Here is an 8,100-nt window from a genome sequence, read left to right as displayed (position 1 = left end):
CTCATGACGTCTTTGTTACCTCTTTCTGAGCTGTCAGCTCATCACATGCCTCACTCACAGCTGCAGTGGCTGCTTCTGGATGGCAGATTTTTTTCCCAGTTGCCGTCTTGTCTTCTCACAAAAAGAACCGATTTTTTTATTAAAAATGGATTTGCAATTGAAGACTGAATACTTTTAACAGAGTTTTTTTTTTTTTTTTTCAAAAGCTACAAAATTATTAAGTCTTTTAAATTTTAGTGGGGGGGAACTCATCTTTCCACAGAATGGAGAGCTTTTTCTTTTGTTCCAAGTTGTAAGTAGTAAAAATTGTCATTTTTGATGGAAAACTGACCATTTTTCCATTGTATTTTTCATGCCTAGTTGGCCATTTTAAGCTCTTTTACACTGCAAACCACATCCACTGAGCTTCTAACAATCCATTTGGGGCAGGCTGGGGTTAGGTGTCGTTCCCAAAGGCACCCTGACATTTAGACTGACACGACCAAGAATCAAACTGCCAGTTTTCCAATCAGCAGAGTCTTGCTTTCTATTTGAGCTCCAGCCAGTGTTTTTTGAAATCTACTTTTGAGTTTCTCTGAAGTTAAAAGCTGCATTTCACCAAATCCTTCTGGTCTCCAACTATGATCCTGAAGTTCTACACAAAAGCCTTTGATTAGCTGGTAAATGTGACACACTGTTCAGAAACTGGCTGAAATTTGAAAAATGTAAGGTTTTGAGATGTATCACCTCAAAGGTTGTGTAATACACACAGATGTCCACAAAAAACAATTGAGCGCCTTATAATCCCTAACACTTTATATATGGATTCATGTGTATCAGTGTCAGACTGTGTTTTTTTTGCATGTTACTAACAAGGTTGGTAGTTGCATACTCATAGTAATCTTTGTTTAATAACTCAACATGTCATAACCAGGTTTATTGTAAACATGCTAACGCGGCTAACATGTAGCTGTGTTGGGGTGAGTTTCCCTACGTGTTTCTAACAAGGTGGAGAATAGTAACAGGTTTGTTTAATAACCCAATGTGTTATAAGTGGGTTTATTGTAAATATGCTAACGCGGGTAATGTTTAGTAGTATCAAACTGTGTTTTTTTTTAATGTTTTACGAACAAGTTTGGAGTTAGCGTAGTCACAGTAACGTTTGTTTTGGCCAGATCCAAGTATAGTTACTAGGAGGTACAGGTGTTATGAATACAGTTTTGTGGCTAACACTTCTTATGTGGCTAACATGGAGCATGTCACAGACAAGTACAATAATTACTATGAACTAGGGTTGCAGGGAGAAATCGATTTGGCAATATATTGCGATATTTTGTTTGAGATACTTGCATAGATTAAAAATGCTGACAAGACAATATTTATTTATTCTGGATTGTCCTTTAGCATCTTACTTCTGTTTTCCATCACAGCACACAGAGCCTCTTTTAGCAGCTACTTCGCGAACAAAACAAGAGCTTGGAAGAACCATCTTGTGTTTTAATGTTCAGTCCGCCTCCCGATTTTTGTTGTTATGAGACTTAGGTATCACTTGGGGTGGGTACCAAACTGAAACTTTGTGCCACGTTTCTGCCAGTATCAGTTTAAGTTGCAGTGCTTAATTTTTTGATCATTAGATAAAATTAATTTTATCATTTTATTACAATAAGTTACATATTAATATTCAGGTGGAGTTTTTAAGGGTCATACTCTTTAGAAAAAAGTGAAAAATTGTAGACAGTCTTTGGATAAATTGTGACATATATCCTATTGTGAGACGTGTATCAGGATAGGTATTGTGTAGAGAATATTGTACCTTTACTTAAGAAAACTATGCCATTAGTAAGTGAAATAAGAACAATTTACATTTATTTAACAAAATGCACAACTTTGTCTTGTTTCACATATCCTTTGCTAAAAACAATGCTTTATGCAGCTAGCAAAGCCTATTCTCCTTTTTACATCTTGTTAACGTGCTACACTTTGATAAACACCGTGTGAGAACATTCTGCTTACATTTCTCTTTGTACAGACAGAACAACTTGCTAATGATCTTACAAATGACAGACACATTCTGTGACCTTTGAAATTCCCAATAACTCTGGAGATCTGAGCTCAGGAATTCATTATAAATCCTAATAAAGTAAACGGAGAATCTAAATACAGTTGCAGCTGCCAACTGTTTCCACCACAGGTCATTTCTGAGGGAGGTTTGAGAAAACAAGCTAATTAATAAGAAACAAAAAAGGGAAAGGTTTGAAATAATTGAAACATTTTCTTGTTGAAATGTGTTTCTCTGGTTTTTGTTGCTATGCTAGAGCTCTATGCTAACAATGTTTTGTAATAAATTGTAAATGTCACTGAAAATGAAAAGTTAAGAAAAAAACCTCAAAACAAAGCAACAAATGAGTTTAAGTTTTTGACTTATTTAGTATACTGTCACGTTTATCCATCCAGTACTGCGTCTGTTCCTCTACCTGTTTTTCCATCCATCCATCCAACATTTTCATAACTCAGCTGTGATTCAATAACTCAACAGTATTATAATATTTTGTCAAAAAAAACCCCCAAAAAATCGACCTCAGATGTGATTTCTGCTGGTATAAGTTAATGCCTTTATCTCTGATTGGTAAGTCTCCCTCTGCTGATAACAGACAGCACTGACGAGAGAATCTGTCTGAAGGGAGAAAAGATGAAAAGGGAAAGAGGGATAATTGTAAAGACCTCCTCTCCCCCCTCTCTCTTCTAACCCCCACAATCGTTTTCTTTTCCCAGTAGCAATAAAACTGTTTACTTTTTTTGTGTAACCCAGTGTGGCGCAATGAAAGTGCAACAGCACCGTGAACGACTCGTAGTAAAAATTAAACAGTACATCAAACGTAACAAAAATCCTTTTACGCTTGATGCTGTCCTCAAGCAACGTTGAACTCATTTGATTTCTCACTGTGGTGATGAAAATATATAACATATAATATCAAAGGTTTGACATTAAGAGAACATATGGTGGGAGTCTTATATCTCTTAAAGTACATTCAAGCCACAGGATCAGGGGCGAGTGGAGCAGCTGCACGCTCCACGGGAGGAGACGCTAATAATCTCCCAAACTCTTCAGTAGTCTTGCTTTGAGTGAAGCACTCTGTGTTGTGTGACCAACAGAATTATGGAGCTTAATGATGCTCAGAATGCTGAAAGTGTGGTACTGCCAAAAAATATAAATTTGCAATATTTTTATTCAATATTCAGTTTTATGTTTTTTAGTAGCAGTTTCACCCTTTATGATAATCCACATACAGACTTATGAAAACATTAATTATTTTAAACTGCATCTCCATGGCTTAAGTTAGATTTAAAAAGTGTGACAATAATCTAATATTTTTAAACCTAAATAGACCTAAGAAATATTTTTTATAATTGGTTTAAAATCTGTTTATATTGCAGTGTAGAGATATGATGTTTTGTCCAATAACTTTATATGGAAGATTTGGGAAAGTTGAGTGCTGATGTCATCATAATTTTTATTATGGCAGATTCAAGGTTGATATTTTTAGCTCTGTGATATCATCAGACTCAAAGCTAATTAGTAAAAAGGGTAGTTTGGTACATTTCAAGAGGGGGACCAGACTGCAGACAAGATGGCGCCTGACATCATTGGCAGGAAGTGGAAATTATTCAACTCCCCCTAACTGTATTCCTAACCCTAACCCTAAGCCAAAAGTGTCCAGAATTGTAGAAAAAAAAACTTTCATTAAAGCTTAGTTAATGAAAAAATGAAAATAAATAAAATAACATCTTTTTTTAGCAACGTGGTTGAGGACTTCCAGTTTTAGACGTTGATGTCTGCAGCCAGGTCTTCTTGCATTTTATGGACTTTTTGAAATACTTATAAATTAATTTCTTACCATAAAGTTAAAAGCACAATTGTGGAAAATGGATAACTGGTTTGCAAAATTAAGGTTATTTTTGGCCCGAAGTAATTTAATCATTATTTACTTCAAAATACTTCGCTAGGATGAGAGTTCAGCACAGGTTGCAAAAACCAAAATTGGGAAAATCAGTAAAGATTTCCTTTATACCGTATTGCTGTAAGTGCAGCATGTCCTGGATAATTACATTTCTGAAACTTTATTGGCACCAGAACAAAAAGGATTGGGGGAAAATAATGAAAAGTAAAAGTTTTTGACAATATCACTAAAATTTGAGTTTAAAAGACAAAAGCTCAAAACGAGGTTCATAAAAATGATGATGAAAAGTGATTTGATGAATATTAATTTGAACCCTAGAGGTAAAAACATACCTTTTTGAACCAGAGCATCTATTTAGCTAAACTGCATCCAGGAAATGAACCCGTTTCCATTTCATTTTTAAACCTGCTTTACATAGTAAGCCAGGGTTACCCCGTGGTTTCATCAGCCCTGAACAGGTCAATTTAACTCAGTCAGAAATATAGTTATTGATTTCTTTGAGGAATGTCAATGTATTTTTGTTGGTTTTTTGACACTAATAAGTGATTAGACTTCAAATTAGACAGAAGTGAGAGCCCCCCTCCCTCCCCCCTCCCCTGCTGTCTTATGACATAAGCTGAAAGACTCAAAGCAAACCATGGCGGCTGGAGGAAACAGCAGCAGACTCAATGTGGTTGTGAGAGGAAACCCTCAATGATGCTCAATATGTTTGATGGATATTGATGTAATTGAAGCGTCACAACACAAATACATCTCTGCGGGGTAAACGTATGGGGAATTAATCAAGACGAGTTCAGTCAAATGTAATCACCAAATTTTCAGTCATCTATCCATTTTCCATATTATCTTCATCTCCTCACAGCATGGGGGTAGAGAGGGGAACACCCTGGAATAGTGACATAAAAACGTCCTAATATGGTCAAACTGAACACATGGAGGAGTCTGGGCAGAGACGGAAGCTGTTGCTGCTTGGATGCAGTTGAAGGCACTGCTGTTTCTAACCTACAGCAGCTCGTTTAATGTAAATTTGATCCTATTAGGAGAAGTGTTATTGTATAATTCCTGCTAATTTATTAAAATCCTGTATGGATGGCACAGTGGAGTAGTGGTTAGCACTCTCAGCTCACAGTAAAAAGGCCCTAGTTTAAAAGCTGACTTAGTTCTTTGGCGTTTACATGTTCTTGTCATAAAGTTTTGCATATACCAGAAAATATAGTATTAGATAAGTAAATGATTTGGTTTTATCTAGCCATAACTTGTTCATCTTTCAGGGGATATAAAGTTTCCTCTGATTGGTTTACATCTTTAGGTCCTAGTTCAGACCTGTCTTTTGATTGGCTAAGTTTTTAGAGCTATTTTTTCCTGCACCTATTTCATTTAGTGTTTAGAGGTAAATAAGAGAAATTTTAATACAAAACAAAATGTTTTTTTTTTTTTAAGAATCTCACTATAACAGCATGTGAGACTCAGTTTGATTTTCCAAATAAGATGTTCAGTTTCTTAACTCTACCAGTTTGGTCCAGCACTTCAGCACATTCTGCTCTTTGAGCATTTCAACCTTTTATTTGTTGTTAGGGAGATTTCACTAAACAATATTTCTGTGCAGACTGAGTCCTTCACTGACCCTTAAGTAGATAGTTTTTTTTTTTCTTTTTTTGGGACAACATTATTTTTCCCTCTGCCTGCTGCTGCAGTGGTACTGTCTCCACTTGTGCGATTCAGGGAACACAATAAAGGAGTTGGACCTCGGCATAGCTCTCCCCAGTGCAGCAATTGTGGCTGAGAGTTGAGTAGACACTCTGGAGGAAAGTCCATCTCTGTCACCTCTGCTCTGTGGCATTCATGAAAAGAAGAAAGCATCTTTTGTCTCTGGAACATGGCCCCTCCTCTGAAAGTCTACCTGTAGACTCATTAAACGCTCCCTCACGGCCAAAACACACTCCACTTTAAAAAATCAATACACACCTCTTTGTTTGGGTTTTTTATTTTTTTATTTCGTGGTGTGTGTGTGTGTTTTGATGGATTGTCTCTGGCTGTTTTGAAGGAAAATGATGTGGAGTATCAGATTAGACTCCCTTGGCAGACATGGGCTTTTATTTCCCTGAGGAAAACCTGTTTTCTGCAAAAAACATTGATCAAGAATTTAGTATCTGTTGAAAGGGGGAGGTGGTGGAGGGGGGGGGGGTATATTGTAAGTTGTGTTCCCTCTGCATAAGTTTTACTGTTAAATTCCAAATTTTAGTCTTAATGTTTAGAATAGAGGGATGGGCCTATAAAAACACTGGTTTACACTCTAGCTGTGTCAGCAACTTCTTGTGTTTTATTAAAAATAAGAATGTATATCCGGACTTTTTCCCAGAGTTTACTTCATCCATCTCAATGAAGTGTTGAAATGACCAATTGGGCGGGACAATTTAAAACAGGGATTTCAAACTGGCGGCCCGCAGGCCATTTGCAGCCTCCAAGTCGATATTTTACGGCCCCAACCTCAATGTGAAAGTTTAATGTCTACTAAGCAATATCTTTTGCATGTCCACGCTTCATCAATGATGGCTTTGTATTTGCTTTGTGAAGTTTTAGATTTATGCCTAAAACTTTGCATTTGCTTTTGTTGTTGGATCTGGATCAGAAAAGTCCTTAGCAACAGTTGCTAGCATCGTTAGCTTCTGTCGTTTCATAGGACATGCAGAAGATATTGCATAGTAGTACATAGACATGAAGAAATGTTCAACAAACATGTTCAGTAGGCATAGACAATGGACCAAAGACATAGATAGTGGACGCAAAAACACATTTTTGGCACAAATGGAGCCTCATACGGCCCAGCCTCAGTCTGCCTTCAGTGGCCCCAAGATAAGTTTGAGTTTGAGAATCGTGATTTAAAATAACATCTCCCTACTAATACACACTGTTGAAAGCTATAAAACAAACACAACTGACACACAGACGCACACACTTGTCATATGTAGAAATCTATGCAACAAACATAACATAAAAAATTTTCTGCACTTACAATCACCTTTGATTGAGTATGGTGTTGGGAGATTGTCTGTCCATCCATCCATCCATCAATCCATCCATCCATCCATCCATCCATCCATCCATCCATCCAACCAATCAACCAATCAACCCATGAAGCATGTCTTTTGACTGTGGGAGGAAGCCAGAATTACAATAAATTGAAGTTTAGTTTTAATGCAGAATCAGACTTGAGCATGAAAGTCAATGGGAAAGCGCTTTTTGTCACACCAATCCCTGGTGGCCTTTTAAGGAACTGCAACATTTGTTATTTTCAGTTTTGGGTCAAGTACTGTGCTAACTGTCACCTTTTGAAGATATATAGTTTTTTGTTTTAACCTCCCTTGAGATATTCAGTTAGATGTTGTTTTAATTTGCATCAACACCACTTTTGGTCCTTGACTAATTTCTCGCTAATGAGATGCAAAAGAAACTGTATTTCAGAAATAAAATAAAGGTTGTTTGAGTTGACCAATAGATAATTTCTAAACACCTGTCTGTTCCATAATAATCTCGGTTCCTTTTGTGTACATTTTTCTTAGTTTATTTTAGGTTTACAGAGAATCTTCTGAACCACATGTCATCTTAATAAATGACTTTAACTTATAATGAGGGGCATTATGAATGAGGATGGTTAAGCCAAAACAGGCTACTAGAGGACTGTAGGATTAAAATAAAAAGGTTATTACTGACACAAAAACATGTGTTCAGGCTGTGTTTTACTTTATATCGTGTGATTCTCTTTATTAAGTCACCTCACTGATCTATGCGTTTAAATGTTTTCTTTTCTTCCAACAAAATGATTACCCAGCTTGCTTGAGTGTGATTTGTGTCTGCTACTTTCTCCTCTGGGGACTGAGGGGAGTGGTGGGTGAGAAACTCAGAGATGCTAGGTCAGAAATATAGCAGAGTGGAGAAAGGAAGGGAGAGGAGGTGGACAGGAAAACAAGTGATGAAGGATGTAAAGGAAGGAGGGAAAATATGTTTTGAGGGGGTTAGGAGAAAAATGTGGGGAATACTGTGTAATCCCAGGTTACATTAGGCCTCATTTTGCAGGAGAAATGTGTCTTCTGCTTCACGTCCTGACCTGAGCAGTTTCTACTGAAGTTTCGTATGAGTCAACACTTGGCTGGATGTAAGGCAT

At 36.9% G+C, this 8,100-nt stretch overlaps 1 protein-coding gene across 4 annotated transcripts in view; it reads left to right on the top strand.

Annotated features, from left to right (window-relative positions):
• LOC112140501 (protein tyrosine phosphatase receptor type U) overlaps positions 1 to 8,100 on the top strand; it is a 268,959-nt gene that overhangs the window by 220,165 nt on the left and 40,694 nt on the right. The gene's annotated exons all lie outside the window — the stretch shown is intronic.

Source organism: Oryzias melastigma, linkage group LG16 (assembly GCF_002922805.2).
Source record: "Oryzias melastigma strain HK-1 linkage group LG16, ASM292280v2, whole genome shotgun sequence".
Lineage (NCBI taxonomy): Eukaryota > Metazoa > Chordata > Actinopteri > Beloniformes > Adrianichthyidae > Oryzias > Oryzias melastigma.
This window is presented reverse-complemented; position numbering and strand designations above follow the sequence as displayed.